This window comes from Canis lupus, chromosome 17 (assembly GCF_003254725.2).
Source record: "Canis lupus dingo isolate Sandy chromosome 17, ASM325472v2, whole genome shotgun sequence".
In the NCBI taxonomy this organism is placed as follows: Eukaryota; Metazoa; Chordata; class Mammalia; order Carnivora; family Canidae; genus Canis; species Canis lupus.
Genome location: NC_064259.1, coordinates 37,530,566 through 37,553,609, shown reverse-complemented (window position 1 = coordinate 37,553,609; position 23,044 = coordinate 37,530,566). Strand labels below are relative to the sequence as shown.

The window sequence follows — 23,044 nt, the reverse complement described above, 5'->3', positions numbered from 1 at the left end:
ATTCTAGTCATACTTTTAAATAAAGAATCAAATCTCCGTTTCCATTCTTGGGTTAATAGTACTTCCAGTTTCCTTTTTTTTTTTTTTTCTGATTTTTTTTCACTGTTACAATTAGTTTTTTGTGAGGGCTGACTGATTTGTTGATTTCTAACTACTTTAATTACTTGGTTAGGTGTTCCAAGGAGGATTTTTTTTTTAAGTCTGGATTATTGCTACATATTTTACGCTTGCTACTGCCTTCCCTACATCCTGTATGGTCACTGGTTTTATCTCTGGTATATTCATCATCTCCAGATGGTTGTCTAGTGCCTCATTCTTTTTATTTGTGACCATGGAGTTATTGAGTATGCATTTTCCTTGTTTGTCTGCATATTTTTTTTTGTCCTGGAATTCAATACTGCACTATGCCCACATCTGAAACAAACAAGCAGATCAACCAGCATGAACAGCTGCCCCAGGTGCTGCCCGCAGGAATTCTCAGCAGAGACTCTCAATAGGGAGGTTAAGGGGCTGTTCCTTGGCCCACAAGGATGGGATCCCTTTGAGGTGTAATACCAGAAAGTGCCTCTTCACCCATCCTCTTCAGACAAAGCCCTCAGAAAACATCACCAAAGTTTCCAAATGTCTGCAATTGTGAATTAAAAGGACTAGGTCTCCTCTAGGGGCCTGAAAAGCATTCAGCCCCCAATATACATGTGAATCATGTTATAGGCTTCTTTGAAAAGATCAGCATCTCGGTCCCACCAGAAACCCCAGGAATCCAATCTCTGGAGGTGGGCCCAGCTCCCAGGTTTGTTGTCACTTATAACCAATGAGGCTTGGGAGCCACCGAGCCAGGCTATCCAAAGTTGGCTCAGGAGTTGTAACTGCTGTGGAAATCCTTCCTGACACCTGGGACCAAGGTCTCTCTTTGAAGGGGCAGGTGGAGCTGGCACTGGTGTCAGAATAGACTGGGAAAAGGCAACCCCAGAGGACCCACGGGACGAGGAGGAAGAGCGGTGTGAGGAGGCTTTCAGGCAAGCGTTAGCATCCATCCGTCCAGCTGCTGTGGCTCTGTTTTATCGGACTTCTGTGCTACGTGTGACAAATTGGCTAGGACAAATGGTTTTACAAATCTGATTATCTTGGAAAAGGTATTGAGTTTTTCTATCAAGAGCAAAATAATTTTGTTGTCCATTTCCTTTTTCTTTTCTTTAGAAGCTCTTACAACTTGAGGGTTATTTCTCCTTGACAAACTTTCAAGCCTGTCAATATGGTTGTTAAATTGCACTGCTGTCTGAATTATGGAAATTAAGTTATCCGCTTTTCTGCTTGGTCTCTTTCCCTAATTCTGTAAGTCTGTTCCCTGTTACCTTTATTCAGCTGTTAATGACTTCCGGTTTGTGTCTGAGGTTCTAATTGGATCACGCATCCTTTGCGAACTGAGAAACGAATTCTTTAGAGCTTTTAGGTAGGAAGAGGTGAGAGCACAAATGCCCTGAGCCACCTAGGGACAAGATGCCCCTCACCCTGTACATCTCTTCCTTCCCCAGGCAAGTGGATGGATGGGAGCGCTGACCCTAAGCAGGAATAGAGCAGGGAGATATGGGGAGGAGGGTCCTCTAGGCTTCCTGCTGTGCCCTCCTACCTTCTTCTATTGTGACTCATACTACTTCTGCATCTGGAAGAGCTTCTATGACTCCTGTCTTCCTTTCTCACTTGCTTGATTTCCCCCCACCCCCACTTTCATTCTTTTTTTCCCCCTCTCTCTCTCCCTGCCTTTTTTTTTTTTTTTTCCTATTATATTTAGCAGGAGAACCCAAGCTATGCAATCCCACTGCTGGATTGGGCCATCACAAGGTCCAAGCAGAAATTTCTCAGTGTTAAAGTTTTTCTTAATCTCTGATTACAGTCCTGGATTCATAGATAACAGCAGGAGAAATGTCAGCGTTTTCCTTCCAATTTGGCAAGGACCAAGAGCATTTCGGAGGGATTCTAGGAATAAGGAATGTGTCAGTAATGAAGGCTTGAGCCCTTGAAGAACATCACCCCCACATCAATGTTCTTAATGTTTTCTTGCCTTAACCCAGACCCTGCCTGACTGGGCTCCAGGGCTGCTACCTCTACCAGCTGCTCCTTGCTCGTAGCCTTGAGCGTACTCTTTCTGTCTGATGAGTCCAGTTGCTGGTGTTGAACTGAGCCTTGCTCCCTCTTCTCATAAGCTCTGCTTTAACACCCTACTATCACCCAGTCCAGTCCCTGGGCTTTCAGGGCTGGGTTTAGCACCCGTGTTTGCAGCATATGCCTACAACCATTTACAGCTAGGCTGTTCAATTGACATAACAAGTGCCATAAATGACCTGACCACACTGAGAGGGGAGTCCTTCTTCTCCTTCTCTTTGTCACTGTGGATGGTCATATATTTCCCCAAGGAGTTACTCTAGTTGGGGCTCAGATGAGGAAAAACAAACAAGACAGCCAGTCATCATTCTCCAGTATACATCTGGTCTATTACTGGAGAGTAATGAAATCATCTGTCAATGTTCAATGACAAGTATCCTTTACCATCCCTCAACCATATGAGGCTACATCCTCAGGGCTTCTCAAAATCTTCGAGCTCCTCCCACAGTTACCCAAATTGATTAATGGGATAAGGCAGATTATAAACTCCACATTCTTCCACATCATGTGAATCACTGTGGGGAACATGGGCTGGTTTGGGTCACACAGGCATCCATTGACTGGTATAACAGCACCTGATGGTTTTATTCTAGTGACCTGTTCTCTCTTGGCTCTCAGCCCTTTTCCCCACATGATGGTACTGAGTCCAGCCCCTGTTCCCAGAATGGGACCATGACCCACAGCAGATCAATCAGAGCCTTTCACTTCCCTGGCCATTGATTGGTTCTGGGATCAAGCCACATTTGAAGTAATACCCTTAAATTCTCTGCCCCCTGAACCTATAAATTCCCACTTTACTTGAGTAGTTCTGGGTTGAGTTTGCTGTCACTTGCAACCAAAAGAGCACTGATGATCCATCCATAGAGCCTGATGCCTGAGAGAGCATTCCCTGGGTGAGGCCAGCTGCCAAGAATGCAGGAGCCTTGTCCCCAGGTTCAGCTCTGGAAGCAGCTGCTCTGACTGGAAGTCTCCAAGGAAAGAAGTCTCTGCTAGGAGATTGGGTGGGGTGGGATGTGTGAGGGCAAGATGGGTCTACAAGCAGCCACCAGAGTGTGCCTCCAAACCTGCCGAGGGACCCCCAGCCCCAGGCCTCTGCTCTGACTGCCTTCCAATCCGGGCCTGCTTTATGCTTCTTCTTCCTCCGTAATAAATTCAGTCACGCGGCCATGTGCATCACTTTCCAAGTCTAGTCCAGACTCACCCCATCTCATTCTCATCAGTACCCAAGGCTCTGCCACCTGCTTTCTTCCCCCCTTCCTTCTCTTTTCATAGTCCATAGTAGTGGTCAGCCCAGGGCCAAGTCCTCAGTCCCAGCACTCCCACAGACCCTATCAAGCCCTCACCTTAAGGGCTCCTCCATTGAGTTTCCTCAGCACATCGCAGGTCTCAACTCCAATGATGCACAGAATCCCTGGAAAGGACTAGATGAGAAAACCCAGCCTGGGCCCATCTGCAGCTCCTCTGATTGAATTGCCCCTGGGCTGTACCCAGGCATCAGGAGTTTGTAAAATTCCCCAGACATCGCAAAGGTGCAGCCACATAACATAGGTGTGTTCACAATTTCTGGAGACACTCCAAGTGTGGCCCTTTGTACCTGCTAGTTCCATTTAATGGCAAGTTCAGACACAGACAAGAAGATCCTCACATGGCATTGCAGACTATGTTATCCCTTTTCTAAAAACCTTCTGGTGGTTCCCATAGCACATAGAATGGTTTGGAAGGCTGTGTGAAATGTGACTCCTGCCTGCCTCTCCACCCTCCATCTGGGAGCACTCTCTTGCACACTTGGGAGCCAGCCCCACTGGCTTCATCCTGCTCTCTCTTTCTGAGAACATCTCTTCACATGCCTGACTCCTGCTCAGCATTCAGTTCTTGGAATAAACATCCCTTCTTCAGAAGGGCCTTCTCTGGCCTTCCTAACTGAAGTAGGTCCGCTCTGCAGTCACTCCATCACATTGTCTTGTTTTAAAGCATAGCACTGAGCACTATCTAACATTATCTTGGTTTATTATGTATTTAATGCCCATCTTCCCTCAGACACAACACATACCCCAGAACGTAAGTCCTGACAAGACAATAATTCTTTCTTTTCTTTCCCCTCAATATCCCCCAGCAGTTAGTGCCTGAGAACACAAGGCACACTCAGCAAAACGGGAAAGGGAAAGAAGCGCCCGCCAGGAGCAGATGGAGGAAGAGCAGCAGACCTCAAGTTCTACCGCATGGTGGCAGCAAGTGCCCGGTCATCTGAAGGTTCTACTTCACCCCGGGAGACCACAGCATCTGTAGAAATTGTCAGCCAGTGAGGCGCGTCTAGATTTCCAACCTCCTCTATCTGTCTAAAGAACGTATAGGAAGTGAAGACCAGCTGTCAAATCATTGAAAAGGACTTTAGGACTTTAAACTGTCCTTGCTTAGCCTCAATTGTCCTATCTTTATAATGGACATATTAATATTCCTTCAAAATATATGACATCATTTGAAAACTGGCTGCAAAATAATTTAAAAGGAAAGGTTCCAAATGCTTCAGAAACAAACTACGGGGAAGACTTTTTGAGGTGAGGATAGAGACCAGTGTTTGAGGTGGAAGTGAGCTAAGGTTGGAGCTGTAGGACCTTCTAGTTTACTCATATTTACTGAGCAACTCCTATCTGCCTAACCATGTTGCTAAGCATAATTGGGGATACAAATTTGCACAAATAGGCTTACCACAAATAGGCTTTAATAATTATTATTATTATTTCCAACTGTGAGTTCCTTTATTTTTCGGTAAAACATTCCCACATATTTGGAAAGACAAAATGAATACATGAAACATGCAGAGATAAAGTGCTAAACTTTGGGAATATACAGAGCTAAAAATTAAGACAGTGGCACGAAAGGGGGAAAGAAGACAGGGCTTGGAGAAAGATGACCTGGGTTCAAATCTGTTTGGGTCTCTGTCCGTCATTTAATCTCGAAGTATCTGCTTTCAGCACCTGGCATGGGGCCCCACACATGACTGGTGCTCCATACCTGCTCTTTGAAAGAATGAATGCATTTGTAAAGTGGGAACAATAAAATAATGCTAGTCCCTGTGACTGCAAGGATTAAATGAGATCATGAATTCAAACAGGCTTTGTAATTCATAAAATGCCATGACATATTATTAAAAGCTAATTGTATGGCCAAACAATAAAAAAGGCTAAAGTAGGGGGTGCCTGGGTGGCTCAGTCAGTTAAGCATCTGTCTTGGGCTCGGGTCATGATCCTGGGGTCCTGGGATGGAGGCCCACACTGGGCTCCTTGCTCAACCGGGAGTCTGCTTCCCTCTCTCCCCCTGCCTGCTGCTCTGCCTATTTGTGTTCTATGTCTGCCAAATAAATTAATTTAATTTAATTTAATTTAATTTAAAAAGCTAAAGTAAGGATGAAGGGGTCACTGTATACCAACGATCCCAAGGAAGGCTTGTCCGAGGTGAGGAGGAGAAATGAAGTTCTAAATCAAGCTTCTCCACCACTGCCAGCAAATCCGCATCCAGGAGGTGCCTACCAGGGAGCGGGGGCAGATTGTGCCCTTACTAAGAGGGGAGGCCTGTTATTCAAGAATAGAGGTCAGAAACACTTCCCCTGTGGCTAGGTCTTCTCCACACTGCTTGGAGTTGTTTTCTACCAAATTGGATCTGATCATATTCCTGGTAGGACCCCTTCTGCCCTCACCTCACACACATTAGCATCCTTAGAAGAAAGGCTCTCCATCCATTCAGAATCTTATTATTGCCTCTATAATTATTATAGTTATGACTATGACAATCATTATAAAGAAAATCATCCAAATGCAGTAAAGCAGAGGAAGGAGGGGACCCTATGGCTCTGAGCACAGTCACAAGCCCAGCAAACACAGAGAAGTAGCAACAGCTCTCCTCCCAGGCTCCCTTGAGGCTTCCAGGGAAGCAGAGTGTGAGCAACAGGGGTAGTGGGTAAATATACCATGGTCAGAGAAATCCCTTCCTTCCTTTTCCCTGCCCAAGCTTTGTGCATTCTCATTTCCCCTGCACCCCCTCTGTGACTGCCCTGGCTCAGGCCCTCACTGCCTCTTGCCTGGGTTATTGCAATACTACCATCACCTGCCCCCACCACCCAGGCTCCAGGCTCACCCAGACCCTCTAGATTAACCCTACAAAGGTCTTCCCCAAGGAGGGGCTATCATGTCACTGCCTTGTTCGAAGTCAGCAGGAGCTTCTCCTTGCATAGAGAGTACATGTGGACGTCTTCATCACAGCTAGAAAACCTTCATAGACTGGCCACCACTTTATCCTACTCAGCACACAGTCAGAAAGACAGACTTGCTGGGCCTGCACACATACCACTTGTTCACTCCTGGCATCCCCACTTCTGTGTGTACCCAGTCTCTTAGTCTGACTGCCTGGAATGGCCTACCATCTTTCCATATGACTCAAAGGCCTTCAGAGTGCTGGCTCAAACTACGTCCTCCAAATATTTCCCACTGTTGGAATCCTCAACTCTTCTCCTCTCCAAAGGATTTTACTTGCATTCAGAATATCCTGCCTTGGGTTTGAGCTACTAAGTTCCCGTTATTAGTTCCTTTGACTCTACGATCCTTGAAGGTCAGCATCTATACCTGAGTCCCTTCCACTCGAGTATGTAGCACCAGGAAATAGTTGGAGCGGAATAAATGCCTAGTGGGTTGCAGGTATATTTTATCACATGCCTTTGATTTGTCCTCACCTTTGCCTCCGTGAGATGAGTGCTTCCGTATAACCACCATGGCAATTTATGGGCACATGAGCAAAGAGGGGGCCAACTTGGCCCCCTCTAGACCACCCAAGTGGTGGAACCATACAGAGAGCCAAGTTCAATGCAAAAGAAGCAAGGCCAGGCCCATGAGGGTGGCACACTCTGTGGTGGGGAAATGCCTGAGGTGACTCTGAATCCAAAGAATATCAGATAGTGATTGAGGAATTCAGACCCTGTGTCTGGGTCCTGGTTTCATGATTTCTACCTGTATGATCCTAGGGAAGTTTCTTCACCTCTCTGATTTGGCTTCCTCACTTAATAACCACATGGAATTGCAGAGGATAAATTAGAGGATAAATTAGATATCTTGCATTGGACTGGGCACATACAGATACATAGATAGAGCTTGGTTGTTATGAAATTAGCACTGAGAACACTGGAAAACAGCAGACTCAGATTTCTTTTTTGTGCCTGGGAATGGTGGTGAGGAGTCCAAAGTACCATCCCAGGAATGGGGAGGAGAGGGAGAGGCTGCAAAAACAGCCCCTGATCATCTGAGCACATTCCCAAGATACCAGGCCACCCATCAGCATTTCCCAAGCAACAAGTCACTGTCATTTCCTCCCCCGTGCCCTGGGAAAGTGCACAAATTGAGTTCATTTCATGAGCCACTGTCTCCTGTTCTCAGGCCCAGCCATGACCCTCACTAGCTATTTGATACCCCAAATGCCAGGTACTGGCCACGTCGCACACAGGCCCAGGGATGTCTGGAGGCACACAGGAGATGAAAGCAGTTTGCTGAGAAAGGGTTAGCATCTGCGCCTGGAAGAGACGCCTCCCTGCTCCTCTGCATCCATGGAAATATTAACTGGAGCAGAATGCAGTCGGTCAGATGGAAGGCAGAAGACAGCAAGTGAGAGAAAAAGAGAAGGTTCAGGGGCAACTGGGAGTCAGCAGAGATCTGCTTTTGAGGTAAAGCTGCAGGGATTCGAGTTCAGGGTTGAAAGTTAGCCTGGCGTATGTTCAATTTTCTGCCCCTTCACTTCCAGCTGCGTGGCTTTGGGCAAGTTATTTAAGCATTTTGCAATTCATTTCCTCACTTGTAAAGTAAAAGCACCACTAGCTAGCGTCTGTCTGCGAATGGTGGTGAGGAATAAATGAGATCATGCACAGAAAGAGCTTCCCATGCCCCGTCACACACTGTAGGTGCTCTCTCACTTAGGAGGGTGGGTGAGGGTGTTAATTTGGTCCCGACACAGACTCAGTGAATATTTTTATTTCCGTTTCCCGGTTGAATAAACTCGGGCTCAGGAAGCAAAATGTCTTGCTCAAGGTCACATGGGTCAGCACATGCAGATCCTTTCATTCAAGTTCTGCTCCTTTTCTGCCCAAGACCCCAGGAGTGATCCAGGCGTCCTGAGGAGGATGAGCTGGGACTAGGATGGACACTCTGCTTGGGAAATCAGAGGATAAAGGAGAGCCAAACCAAGAACCAGCTGAGCCTAATAGCTAGGTAAATATTAAAACACTCCGAATCATTACATAGAACTAGGTAGGAGTGCGTCCGCCAAGGTCTCTCTCTTCTATTTGCCTCAGAAGTGCCAACTCGTGTGAGATTTAACCACTTCCTCCTGCTGGATTTATACTCCTGGGGTCATTTAATTCATGTGAAGTCTTATTACATGGGGACAGGGGGCAGATGTAAGCTTTCTTCTAGAAGGAGTCCAAAGTCTATGGGTTTCAACAGTAAAGGCAGGGAGGCCCCAATCTTACCTCCAGGACCATCTGAGGAGGCCTGAGCTTCCAAAAAAGACCACCTCTCTGGGACCCCCATCTATAGGCCTTTGTTTTATCCCAGGTGAAATTGCTCAATCAGAGCATCGAGGCAGTATTCACTGAGCAGTTTACTCAAGAGCCAAAGGTCAGGAACTGCCTTAGGACTAAGAGGAGGGGTGACCCCTAGAGTAACAAATGTCTGTAAGAAGCCATGAGCTGTGGCACTTGCCACCCTTTGGTTATTGTAATGTCACTGGAGCTTGCCTCTGCTTTGTCTTTGCTCTGACTCCAGTACCCATACTATGGCATGACAAGTGCCTCATAGATACCTGACCAATGAACAAACAGAAGTCACCATCATTAGACTTGAGCTTGGCCACACCCTCCAGCAACCACTCTCTCCTTTGGTCCTCATGGCAGCTTGAGACTTCCCTTCCACACACACTCTTCAGCACAGATACATACCAGGATCATCTGGACACATCTAGCCAATAAGCAGCAGCTCCATGGCTTCTGAGCACAAATCTTGGAGCCCCAGGTGACACCAGGGGGTGAGAGGGTGTGAGAAAACAGGGAGGAGTGCTGCCTGGTATGCCCCAGGACAAGTATCAGTTCTTTGCTTCCCTCTCCTCCTCCTGCATGGGCATCAGGGGAACCAGAAGTTTGGGTCCCATGTGGCATCCTGTTCTGTGACTCTCATTAGCTTTTTTGAGCAGAAGAACCAGGTGAGACCCTGCCAAGGAGCTGGGACTTTTCAGTGGGAAGACCCAGAATCTAAAAACAGCTCAGTTCCCTGCTAGCTGTGGGTGCCTGGCAAGTCACGAGGTGTTTCTGTTCCTTGATAGCCACATCTGTCTCCCAGGGTGGGTGAGATGAGCCGAATGCCAGTGGGAATGTAGAAGGACCTTGGGTGGTACCTGGCACATAGCTGGTGCTGCATACATGGCTGTGAAGTCTACATGAGGAAATTCACATCGAGAAGTTATCGCAGGCCATGGGTTCCATGCACATTACTGATGCATTTCTTGTTTCTGACCAACGTGGTCCCTGGGATGACAACTGTCCAGCATCCTCACACTGGAAGCCTATCACACCCCACTCTCGCTACCTCACCTTCCTCCTCTCCTGCTCACTGACAGCAACCCACAGCTTCTCCACCCTCCCCGGGTCCCCTGGCTGCTCTGGGCCTCCCATCACACAGCACTCCGGGCCTGAGTCATATCCTAAGACCCAGGTCAGCCCCACTGCCATCTTCACTGACCTGTTGGAGCCTCTGCCTTGCAGAAATACAACAAATCCATCTGGCAAAACTCTGGGTCATGCCGAAGGACCCCATCATGGCTTTTGTGTCTCTGTCCTGAGCTGGGCAATGTCTTAATCATCTCAGGTCCATTTGAGCACATCCTCCACCAGAGGTACCTAAAATCTCCCCCTGTCTTCTGGAATGCCTGATTCTATCCCAGTCTTCCTTTTCCCCAGGTGACCTTGCCTCCTTTGTTCTGGCAAGTCAAGCACCCTGGGATGAGTACCTTCCTAAGTGTCATCAGGGAGAAGTCATGGGCCATCAAGGCACAGCTGCAGAGCAATGGGGGTGGGGGCAGAGGGGATAAAGAAAGGGGAAGGGCGAGGCTAAGAGAGATGCAGGGCACAGTGCAGGACCTCAGTGTAGGCCTGTTGACTCTGACCAGGAGACTCTGACTCTGGAGGGGCAGCAAGGCCTAGTGTCAGGCCCTGTGTTGATATGTAATAAATATTTTGTATCATTTTCAAAACCACCCCAAGAATGCTGGTGTCCAGGGCCAATGTGCCCACATCTCTGCCATCTTATGGACTCTATATCTGGGCAGGAATGGAAGAGGGGAGACCTACCCACACAGCTCCTATAACCCTGGGTCACATGCCAGCGATAGCCGGGAGCCTCCCAGAAGAGTGCAAGGGACTCTGGTCTGGTTCAGGCCCAAAGATTTATCCTGAAGAAAAAAGATCAAAAGAGGGACAGGGCAGGTAAGAGGATATATTCTGAGTGTCAGAAATCAGGTGTCCTCAGAGCCTGGAAACTCCAGAGCCATGCTGTCCAGGAGAGTTGAGTTGCGGGCCAAGAGCCAGGTTGGAAGCACAGACGCCTGCTGTCCTGGGGGCTCCTGGCTGCTGGCCTGGCTCCTCTTCTGTGCACTCTGAGGCAGAGTGAGAAACAGGCTGGCAAAAATGCTCATGAAGGGGGTGACCCAGAGGTCAGCAGAGGGAGAGGGAGGCAGGAGAAGATGTGCAGCACTGTGCCTGGGAAGTGGATTCTCGTTTGGGCTCCCCAGCTGACCGCCTTCAAGACAAGGAGTCGGACTTTCTGTTCACAGGGCTTTAGTTTGAAATTTAGAAGTTGGCCCAGATCAGCTTCTTCTACCTTGCAACTGTCACTCAGAGGGCTTGTTGAAACACAGATGGCTACACACACATATGCACACACACACACACACACACACACACACACACACACACACACACACAGAGTCTGGGAATCAGCCGGTGAAGGCTGAGCCTGAGTCTGCATTTCTAACGGGTTCCCTGAGGGTCTGATGCCACTCAACCAGTGCCACACTTTGAGAACCACTGGCCTCCATGATGACTACTGGTTCCTTCACCATTTCCAAAATCTTAGGATTTGGCTCCGAAGAAGGACATAAATGGCAAGAAATGGCCTAAAAATAATGGAGCATTTCAGAAGAAGAAAGAGAAGTTTCCAGACACTTGACCTCGCCATGACCAGGGGCCAGTGCCAAGTTCTCATTGAGGCCCTGGCAGGATGGGGCAGTGGCCTGATGGAGCTGCGCTCTCCTTCCTTCTGCTCTCAGGTTCCTTTTCATTTGTTTTTCATTGGATTCTACATCTGACACCGTATTTCATGACGCCAGCTGCTTGAGTCTATAATGAAATACTTTATGGGAAAGCATTTTGAAAATAGGAAGTATAAGGCAGGGGGGTTATTTTTAACGTATGTTCATATTTTCTGCTTTATCTCCTTCAAAACAGCAAATTATGGTGGCAATAAAAGAGTGTCATTGATGGGAGAGAGTTGAATGGGGTGGAATCGAACCGATCTGAATTAAATAAAAGTTGCATTATCCCTACTCGTAGTAACCAAACACTGAGTGGATGCCAGAGTGAAGCCTGGGAGGGAGGGGAGCTCTAGGGATGAGAGACTTGCGCTCCCCAAGGAGGGCACAGTAGGCAGGTGGCGGTAGTGCAGAGCACAGAAGTTCACAAGTGCTGGGGAGAGATGATATTTGTCTTCAGAGGACCTGGCGCCAAAATGGGGCCCATGGGCAGTATGCTCACTAGCCAGATCCCAGAATGAGAGCTCAAGCTCCCTGACCCCCCGTCAAGATCCTTCCCCATATCACCATCTCCACTGTTTCCATGTTCTGGGAGTTTCTTCCCCACAAGTACAGCAGAGTGCCTCAGATGTGGACCCGAACTCTTCTCATTTTGGTTTTCTGTTTACACAGGGTCAGCTGCTCCTTCCAGCCATCCACCCTAGTGCCTCTCCACGCACAGAAGCATAGCGACCGACAGGGGCTAAGTGGCTGATTGAACATAGTTTGCTCAAGAGCAGCATCACTTTAGTCCCTGGGACAGCTAAGGTCCCTGCCTGAGGCCCCGTGACTCCCAAAGGCCTTGCCCTGGGCTCCCAAGCCATGCCTCTTCCCATGAGATGAGTCCGAGGGGCCATACCGACCATGTCCCAGGGCACATGCTGAAGCCTGGGGGGTGGCCCACAGGAGGCTGCTGTGGCAGGGAGCGGGGGGGAGCTGTAATGGAACCAGGATGCCCAGACACCAGTGCGCCAAGGCCTTGGGGGCTCAGGTCAAAGCTGGGAGGCAGGGCAGACCTCAGACTCACCTATAAACTGAGTGAAGTGCCGGCTTCACAAAGGAATTACACCCTATTGGTGTTGGGAAAGACTCTGGAAAGAGCAAAGCAGGCCAGGATTCTGGCAGAGTCCCAGGGCCTGCCCCTGGGTCAAGCCAGAGGTGCCCCTCCAGGTGAGTACAGGGCTTGCAGAGCCCCTTGGCCTCTGAGGAGACCCCTCCCCTGCTAGTAGAATTGTCCCGGCGTCACTCAAGAGCCCTTCTCAGAGAGGCCAGCCACACTCTCCTCCAGAGTTATTTCAAGGCAAGATCCCAGTTACTCCTGAGAACACTCATAAGTGGACTGCCGGCCAGGAAGGCGCCAGGCAGCCCAGGCTCCAACAACCCCACGACCTTCTCCTGACCTCTGCATAGGGACAGTCCGGACAGAAGCCCCAGACTGAGGCCACTGGGCAATATGGTATGGAAACACACCCGAGGCACCAAGGACCTATTTTCTGTGGGCATCACTAGAACTTAAGCTGGGGCACTGAACTACTGTCGATCAAATATAAGTGTTGGATTTGGGTTCAAAAAATCAACTGAACAAATATCAATTGGGAGAGATCCCAACTAACCAGATTATTGAGACCTCAGAGTGTCAGTATGCCACGAACTTAAATGAGCCAATAGACAGCTAAAACAAACACAAAAACAGATAACTACTGCAATCTTAGATTATATTAACGCAAGTATAGGATTCAAAGTTAAAAAAAAAAAAGGCAGGAATGGGTCACACCATAATTGGTGTATTGTGTTCTGTTTTAGGTAGCACATTTTTAAGACCATAATTACAAATTAGAATATTCTTAAATCAGTGGAATGCTATGGTGAGGAGCTTGGAAAGGAGCCTTTGAAGAATTTTAAGGAAATGGCTGTTCAGCCAAAAGGAGAATGCCGGAATGCAGATTTGAGAGCAACCTTCCAATATTTGAGGGATTGTATATGAGAATCTGGGGGTTACATGGACATGCTGAGAAACACACATACCGATAGAAATTGATGCAGCCTTTTCCATTTTCCTCTATATCAAGGCCTTTAAAATTCCTCACACTGAATTTGGTCCAGGACTTGTATTGCTGGGAATTTATCTCAAAGAAGTAATATTCCTACAGTGTTTTTTTTTTTTTACTGATGTGTTATTTACAATATGGAAAAGTGAGAGACAACCTAAGTGCCTAAAAGTTAGGATACGATTCCCCACGTTGGGATATAGCCATGTTATGGAATATATGGCAACCATAAAAAATATGTCTTCAAAGAGTATTTAGTAATATGAGAAATGTTTGCAAAATCAGTAATAAGAATGATCTGGGTTCAATACCTTATCATCAGTAGGTTTCTAATTTTATAAAACATACATGGCCACACGTGCACAATAGGAAGAAATGCAACCAAAATGCTAACAGGGCTCATCACTGCATGTTAAATTTATCAGTGATTTATTTTACATTCATTTTGCATGTTTTCCAAATTTCCTGCAATGTGTAGGTTATCCTCTTTATAATCAGGAAACACACATTAAGAATATTTGAAGAACGGTTGTGTGCGGGATAGCTGATAGACTCTGGGATGAACCTGCAGGTGAATCTGCTCAGTGACAGCTTCCCAGTGAGGCGGAGGCCCCCTGCCCCTGAGTGTCCAGCCTGCATTGGGTGGGACCACTACATGTGAGAACCAATAGAAAGAAGGGGAAGTAATATTCACCAAAGTCTAGTTCAGTCTGTATGCTCCAACTCTGAGACTTGAAGACAAGATAACTCCTATAATGACCTAAGGCTGGTAAGAGTCAGAGCTGGGATCTGAATAGAGGACTTCCCACCTCTAACTCTCGAATGGCCTAAGGTTAATAAGAGTTGGAGCTGGGATCTGAATTCAGGACTCTCTGTGTCTTCACCCCGTGTTTGAAAGAGCCTTCTCCCTTTGCAGGAACCAGGCCCACTTTAGGCACCTATTCAACTATCCAGCCTGCCTCACTTCTTGGGATCAAGAAACAAGTAGGAAACCTTGCAATCTGTTACAAAGACTTGTCTCCTGACAAACTAAGTTTTGTCTCCTGACAGGTTTATGAAGAATTAGTGTGGAGACCTCTCCAGGAGAGGAGGTGCTCAGGGAGTGGCTAGAACACAGCTGTGTTTCTGAGATTCCAGTGTCCCCCCATCGTCAAACATTCTAGGGGAACGCTTATTATGTGGACCAAAAATCCTGCTGATAGATTCCTTTTCTAAATCTGTAGAACAGAGATCCTTCCTATCCCTGAAGCATGATGCTAACCTCAGAGGTGAATCAGCCATCTAACTATAAAATATCCTCTCACTTCTGCCATTTTGCTCAGCTGCAGACATTTTGTTAAGGTGTTAAAGAGTGTCTAACCCAGCTCCCTTTCCCAGAGGGCAATTCTGAGCCTGCCAAGAGGCTGAGAGGCCCATGATGAACTGCGGTACCATCAAGAGGTCCAGACATCAAGCCTGGAACAGTCATATGCCCATCTTCCAGCAATAAGACCTCGGACTTACAGGTTACTTGAGCAAGTGAGTACTTATTTTCCTGAAGGAACTTCAATGGGTCTCACACACACACAAAGCCACAAATTTAGTAGTTCTTAGACTTTTTTGAGCACTGATGCATTCCTGATTTATCCGGAGTTATCCTCCTTGCACCAGCTATTCACGTGAACACAAGCACACACACACACACACACACACACACACACACACACACATCTTTCCCCTAATGGCTCTGAGTGTCAACTAATTTAAGCAGTTCCTGGCTCTGGACATCAAAGCATGGAACAGGGATTATTTTCAGGAAAGTCTTGCCTGAATGTAATAGGTGAGTGCTCTCAGGGCCCAGGCCCCACCGGGAGCACCTCTATTGACCTAAGTGAGATAGAGGTACAATCTCTGAGACACCAATCTGTCAAGAGATTCAACTTTGAGAGTCAATGTCACTTGCATAGTCTGTCAAGAAATAAAATGTTCTCCCATCTCAGAACTGGGCGTGGGAAGGAAGGATAGACAGAGTGGTACATTTCTTGTTTTCTGATTTCTGGAAATTTAAAAGTAGTCTTTAATTTTCTTAAAGTAAGTTATATTTCCAAATCCTTCTATACCTGAAACATTTTCTAAGAAAAGGCAGTCTTTGACCATCAGTACATATTTATATGAATCAGAAATGTGAAGTTGGACCGTTTCCTCTAGCAGGAGACTACGCCTTTGCCAATCTCCATCAGAGTACCTCCAGAGGTTGGAAGTGTTCTCCCTAGAACAGCCGAACAACGGGATCAGCCCACTTTGGATGGCCTTGGGAAGTTCATTTGACACCTCCGGATGTCTCCCTTCCCTGCTTTGTAGGATGAGGATGTGATCACCAAGACACCTCCCAGTTTTAAATTGTGTAATTCAACTTAACAATGAATTGATCTGGACCAAGGGTTAGCAAACTACAGTTTGCTGGTCAAATTCAGCCTTCTGCCTTTCTCCTGCCTCTCTTTATTAGAACATAGCCATGCCCATTTGTATGTGTTATCTACAGCTGCTTTTGAACTACAATGGCAAAGTTGAATAATTGTGACAGAGTTGTCCACAAAACCAAAAATATTTACTATCTGCTTTCTTACAGGAAAAGTTTGCCAACTCATGGTCTAGAGCATTAGAAACTGAGGTAGGTTGAATTAGACAATGAGAAACCAGGGATTCTGTAGGGAGCTCACAGCAAAACATCCATAGGCCAGGAATCTATTTATATTCTCAGCCTTTACCACCTACTGGGATCACACAGCAGGCAGCAAACTTATGGAACGTGTTAAATAGAACTTTCTTGTCATTGTCCTAAAGCTGCTGCTTCTAAGCTTCAGTGAGTGCCCCTTGGCAGGCACAGCTGCCTCCTCCCTCCACTATCCCATAGACTTCCACAGTGTCTCTGCTCATCCTTCCTCCTTCCAGACTTTACTCTGGGTTTGTTTTGTTATATTTTTAAGTCTGTCCTTAAACAGAAGCCTTTCCTTCCCCTAGAGTGTTTTAATTCCTCTTCTCTGGACCATGTCCAGGTTCATTAAGTTTCATGGGAGCCTATGGCTAGAACTACCCACTTTCAGGAGCAAACTGTGGTTTCAAGCAAAGAGGAAAGTTTTGGTTGTGGACCTCGGGGGTAGAAGGCCACGTTCTATGGATGACATGGTTTGAAATCCTGCTTCTTGATTCTTGTAGTTACGTGGCCTTCATCACTAATAGCCAGGTCACCTCCAAGTCCCCTAAGGTGGTGGTGTGAGCTGCTGAGACATGGGGCTCAGTACAGAAGCTCATGAATGCACACTCAGGATCTGTAGTTGGCTGATGATGCTCTTTGTGCGGACTTCTCTCTTCAGAAAAGTCATCTGTGTGGATAAGTAAATAGGTAGGTAGGTAGGCGGATAGGTAGGTAGGTAGATAGATAGATAGATAGATAGATAGATAGATATACAGATAGAATTAAAATCACAAGTGACTTCTCAGAAGGTAACTCTCTCTCTCCCTCTCTCTCTCTCTCTCTATATATATATATACATACACACACGTATATGAACACACATATAATATAAATATACAGAATCATATATACATGTATGTATATGTGGGTAGTTGTGTTAGGTGTGCATATATACACAATACATAGTGTATAAATATATACTATATATTGCCTTATAACTATACATATATACGTTTATAAATACTTGCAATATGCTTAAAACTAACAAAATATACCTTGTTTCCCAGTTGAGCACTAGGCTCCCTGTGGGGACTTGGCCTCAATCCCCTTTCCTGGACAGTCGGGCTGCTGTGGCAGGTGACATATCAGACTGCCTGCTGCAGAACCCTGAAGGCTATGCAGCTCAGAGAAATGAATTTCAGTAAGATTTAAATCCATAAAGGAGGAACTTTAATTGCTAGATTAATACTCTGTGGATTCACATTTTAAGTTGAATGGCTTTCAGAGCCCTTGTTTAAAAAGTTATTTAGCAAACCTTTGTTGAATGTTTAAAATGAGCCAGCTCCCTTCACATAGGACATGTCCTTTGCACCCCTAAGTATTGGTTTACAACTCATTAGCCATTTGACAGGGCAACTGTGAGGGCAGAGGTTGAAGAGAAACCTTAACCCTGGAGTGTCCCACGCCACTGTCACCTGGAGGTAACTCGTCTCTGTGATGTTAAGGAGAAAGTCCGTGAGAACATATCTCTATTCACAAGCGCTGAAGCTATCCACCAACATTTAGGTGATACAGAATATCCCGTTCCTTCTGGGCTCCTATGCTGGTGCCCAGCATCCTGTGAGCATAGCTGAACTGATTTTACCTGAGTGAAAATTACCTGGCGTGGTGATTATGCAAGCAGCTCATCTGCCCCTCAGCTCCTAGGGCTGCGACAACAGGTGCTGGCTGGCAGAGGCTCCTGTCGCTCATCTCAGGGTCCACCCCCCCCCCCAAGTACAGACAGCCCAAAGAACACCATCTGAGGGCTGAGAGGATCCCAGAGGGTCTCCCGGCCTCAACCTGGATTTGCCCTGGATAACTCTTAAGTGTTTTCAAAAGCAAAAAATTTTCCAAAGGCCTCCGCTGGCGGCTCCCATTACCCCAGCAGACCCCTATCTCTAATAGGGATCACGCATTAATGACAGAGACAAGTCCTCAGGAAGATTAAAGGCCTTGTATAATTAAAAAGATAAGAGCAGGCCTGGGAGAAGGAAATTGGGATTCAATTAACACGAGCGCCCTCCCCCCGCTGCTCCCCCGCTATCAAATGTTCCGCTCACAAGTGCCCTCTCTGCTCACCGAGAGCCAAAGGCTGAAGGGCTCTTATTTATGGCCTGCCTGAGTTGGGCCTGGGGCCTTCCCCGGCTGGGGAGTCTGTTTACTTAGAGCTCAAGAGAGGAGGGGAAAAGCAACACAAATCCTGCAGGAGGAGGCAACAAGGTGCTTTTGACTCCTTTTCTTTTCTCGTCTCAGCTCCTCTGATCTTCTTGACAGGGGAAGAAAAATACTCAATAGAAGGTCTATTTCCTTCCTCCTGCAGCCTGAGGCTGACACAACAGGCTAAGGGTCACTGCTGAGAAAGCTCTGTGGGGTTATTTGTGTTGGGAAACTGGGCCACTTCCCCCTTTCCGTCTTTCTCAGGTTTCCATGGAGGCAGAGGGAAGATAAGGTGGGAGAAGCAGCTGCTCCCAGGGCTCGGGCCATGTGGGGTGTGCCGGCCTCAGGGAACCTCACTCTTGGCAATCTTCTAAGGGACTTGGAGTGGGGAGGAGAGTTCACTTTGGTCCGTGGTACGAGCTGGAGCTGGCAGGGTGGGGACGGCCTGTGGGCTCCAACAAAGGACCCAGCCAACACCGGGGCCCTGGGAGTTAGTCCGAAGGTGCCTTCACCCATAATTCTTACTTTAGGGCTAAGGAGCCAGCCATTAAGGCAAATCTAGGCTCCAGGATGTTCTGGAAATAGAATATGGAGGTCTGTTTGGATGGGCAGACTATGCTTCCCAGTGCTTCTGCTGAAGGATGGTGCAGCCCACACTGTTGGCGCTCCTCCCTCTCTTTTCCCAGGGGCTCATGGAACCCTCAGTCAGAATTCTCCCCACTAGAAGCAGTTCCCAGTCAGCTCGTGGGGCCTTGAAGCTGGGCACAGCCAGGCCATTGGCATCCACAAGGCTGATGAGGATGGCCTTGAAGTCTCAAGACCTTGAAGTCTTGAGGGCCATGATGGTCCCAGGGCATCTGGGACCAAGAAGATAGAAAACAGCTCAAGAGCTGGAAGGAGTGGAGAAATCTGAAGATAAAGCATAATAATCCATATATTAGATCTTGTTCTGTGACCAATTAATTGTCTTGGAAGCTCTAGTCAAAGAAGTTCATTAACCTCGCTTAATATGCGCCAGACACCAAGACATTTCAAGCCAAATTCCACATTTGAACCACCCAATATTTTATCCTCCTATGTCCCTTCTTCTAGCAAATGCTCTGTTAAGACTTCCTGAACCTTAGTTGTTCAATCCGCAAAGTGGCAGAAACTATGCTAGCTCTGTTTCCCTAAGAGTCAACAGACTCCAAGCGAGAGCCCAGAAACAGACACGTTTTGCAAAATACAAAAATGTGAGGCCAACTGTCAGAGCTGGAGACCGTGGCCCTCCTCCTCCCCCTCACTACCAACATCATTCACTTCCTCACTGGCTCTCAGGGCAGGGGCTCCATCTCGCACAAATAAGGATGTGGTGACACTAAACGACTGCAATGGTTGGCACCTGTAAGTGGCAAATCCATGCAACCCAGCATGAAGAGCTCCAGAAATGTCCCTCAGATGCAACACATGGTGATTTTCATATGCCCCAAAGAGACTGAAACTGAAGTGTTAGTATGGAACGGGTTGACAAGGATAGCACGAATTTTAAGCTAGATGGGAGAGGGAAGGAGCTGCCTAGTAGGCTTGCCAAAGAGCTATTTGGAGCAAGCAGCAATGTGGTTGCAGAGCAGAGACCTTGGAGATAATCAGCTATATTCCTCATTTCCCAGAGGAACCATTTAACCTGACGGACTGTGTGGATGTCAGCCTTAAAGATAGTCTCTTGGAATTCCGGCCTTTGTGTTGTCCCCCTCCCAGACTTACTAGTGCTGACCCATGTAATCCAGAGGATGTTGAGGAAATCACAATTTGTATCCGTTGAGCCTAGGCATAAAGCATATTGCAATGCTGCCTTGGATCACTCACTGCAGAGAGCTGGCTGCCATGGCCTAAGGACACTCAAGTGGTCCCATGGAGAGACCCATGTGGTGAAGAATTGCAGCCTCCTGCCAACAGCCAGCAAGAAACTGATGCCAATAGCCATGTGAATGAACCATCTTAAAAACAGACACTCCATCCCTAGTAAAGTCTTCAGATGATGCAGCCCCAGCCAACGTGTTGAGAGACTGTGAGTCTGAACCTCCCAGCAATGTCACTCCAAGATTCTTGATTTGCAAAAACAGTGAGATAATAAAAAATTGATATCTGAATTCACTAAGCATGGGGCTTATTTTCTGTATACAGTAGTCGATAACTAATACAGAGGGTGTGTATCATCAAATCATGGTTTGTATTTTCACAGTTTATCCATAGTCATTAACTCATTTTATTCTGATACTTCATTTCTCTGGCTCAAAGGTAGAGAAGCTGCAGGTGGGAGAGGATAAGCAACCTTTCTAGGTTCACATTATGCATGATAGCAGAAACAAGTGAAGAGGGCAAGCATTCTAAGGTCTTTTTTATTTTTTAAGATTTTATTTATTCATGAGAGACACAGAGAGAGAGGAGGAGATACAGGCAGAGAGAGAAGCAGGTTCCCCATGGGGAGCCTGATGTGGGACTTGATCCCAGGACTCCAGGATCACAACCTGAGCCAAAGGCAGATGCTCAACCACAGAACCTCCCAGGCACCTCAAACATTTTAACTTGTAATATTTTCTCTTTGCACACAGTCTAACTGCTGAAATCACATTATACAGATACTTGCCTCTTTATCCATTTTCCAGGGGCCCACTCTGTTTTGCAAGAATTCCTTGTTGGATGTTCTAAGACACAGCTGGAGACAGCATCACAGGTGAATTAAGAAGTTAGCTCAACTTTAGCATGACCTGTTAAGCTAGACCCAGTTTGCCCAGCCACCATTCAACAGGCCTCAACTGAGTGCCTGCCATATGACAAGTGTCAAAAAAGCCACATCTACGGGATGCATTTCCTAAAGGCACAGTTCAATAGAGAGCCAGGGGGTGAAAAAAAAGAGAAAAGAAAAAATAAGAAAGCTATAACATTTGAGCTTGAAATGTCACAGGGAGCCAAGGAAGTTGTCTGATGGATTGCCCTGTCATCTCCAAGCCAAAAGAAAAAAAATTTCAGATCCATCAATTTGTTCCTGCCCTTTTAATCCAAACAATATTTTACAACATCAGAACGCAAAGAAATTATTTTCTTAGACATTCAACAATGTGTGTGGATTGCTGAGCACTTCACCAGAAAGCAGCAAGTGGTTCTTCAAATGCAGGTTCTTCAAATGTCTGCACATCATATTGATCTAAATTATATGTAAAATATACTATAACCTACATGACAGACTATTTTGTGCCATACGTTCGTTCATGCCATTTATTCATTCATTCACTCATTCACTGGGACCCCACTGTCTACATGGGTCTGCCCTAGACAATGAACATGAAAGGACACCTGTGTAGATACATTCCAGCTGCCCCAATGGAGGACCACCCCTGCCTTCTTTGGACCTCCTCTTCCCCTGGGTCACTTCTTGGTCAGTATACAGATTCTTGAGCACCCGTTCTTTGGGCCATAATCTGGGCCTCCACCATCTGCTCCTTGGACCAAATAGCTGGCTCTTGGGCTCAGATCCTATTGGGTTATATCTTTATTTGCAGAGCAGGCTGAAAAATCCCCTCCCCTAACACAGAAAGATGATTGGCAGCATGAAGAATATGCTGTAGAAGTTTAGAAAAAGACAAACACTGTAGTTTGGCTTCACAGCGAAGGCTTCCAAGGTGGACTTGTTGGGGGCATTTGCCAATTCTCAAAGATGCCCTTCCTCCTCTCATCCTCAGGTCTTTACTTGCACTGCTTCTGCCTCCTCGAGCAATCCTCAATCCCTCCAGCTACATTTCTCTTTCTCTTTCCCCTTATATTTGGTTCCTCTATCTCAGTGATCTACTTTGTATTTTAATGACCTGTGTGTGCATCTACCTCTCCTATGTTGTGAGTCATCATTAAGGGTGATTGTGTCTACAACTCTATACAATATCTAGCAAAGGGAATAATGAATCTTTATTACAATGACTACCATTATCTACTTTCATTTTACAGATGGTGAAAGAAGGCACGGAAAAATAAAATATCTTGCTCAAGATCATACAGCTAAGAAGAGGCAGTACTAAGATTTGAATCCATGTCATCTTACTGCAGAGCCAGTGCTCTTAATGCCTTCACAAGACCAGAAGGTATTTCTTGCTAGGAATTCCATACCTGCCTGGTCTGTAATTTCTGTCTAATTCTATTTTGTAGAGGGATCTAAGTCAGTAGATGGAAGCTCTTTTTTCATGCCCTTTAAAATATATTAAGACAATGAGGATTATGTTTCCTCTGCATTTTCTTGTCTGTAGGATATATATAGATATCTATATATATCTCCATATGTATTCTCTCAAGAGTTCCATAAGATGAGCTGTTTCTAGCTCCCTCACCATCTTGGTCACCCTCTACCGAACATCCCTGAGCTTGTGATAATTCTCATAGAAAGGGAAACTTAGATGTAAACACAATACTTCAGGTGTGGTTCAACCAGTGTACAGTAAAGAGAAGTTATGGCTCCTTGGTGGAGATAGAGCAACCAGAAGACTAGACCTGCAGAAAATCCACTTAGAGGGAGACAAGAGTGATACTGGGTCAGAGAAGGAGACAGGAAACACCTTGTTGG

At 46.5% G+C, this 23,044-nt stretch overlaps 1 long non-coding RNA gene across 4 annotated transcripts in view; it reads left to right on the top strand.

Annotated features, from left to right (window-relative positions):
- The window catches only part of LOC112664377 (uncharacterized), a 30,392-nt gene extending 7,725 nt beyond the window's left edge, over nt 1–22,667 (top strand). The window contains exons 4-9 of one of the 4 annotated variants that reach the window (XR_007403171.1): nt 4,277–4,715; nt 7,626–7,864; nt 8,286–8,405; nt 11,322–15,101; nt 21,102–21,169; nt 22,435–22,667. This is a non-coding gene — a long non-coding RNA (uncharacterized LOC112664377). Of the gene's footprint in view, nt 1–4,273; nt 4,716–7,625; nt 7,865–8,285; nt 8,406–11,321; nt 15,102–19,142; nt 20,553–21,101; nt 21,170–22,434 lie in introns of those variants that run through there. The other 3 variants (XR_003139671.3, XR_007403169.1, XR_007403170.1) reach the window with 3 other exon arrangements.
- Nucleotides 22,668–23,044: the final 377 nt, after the last annotated feature.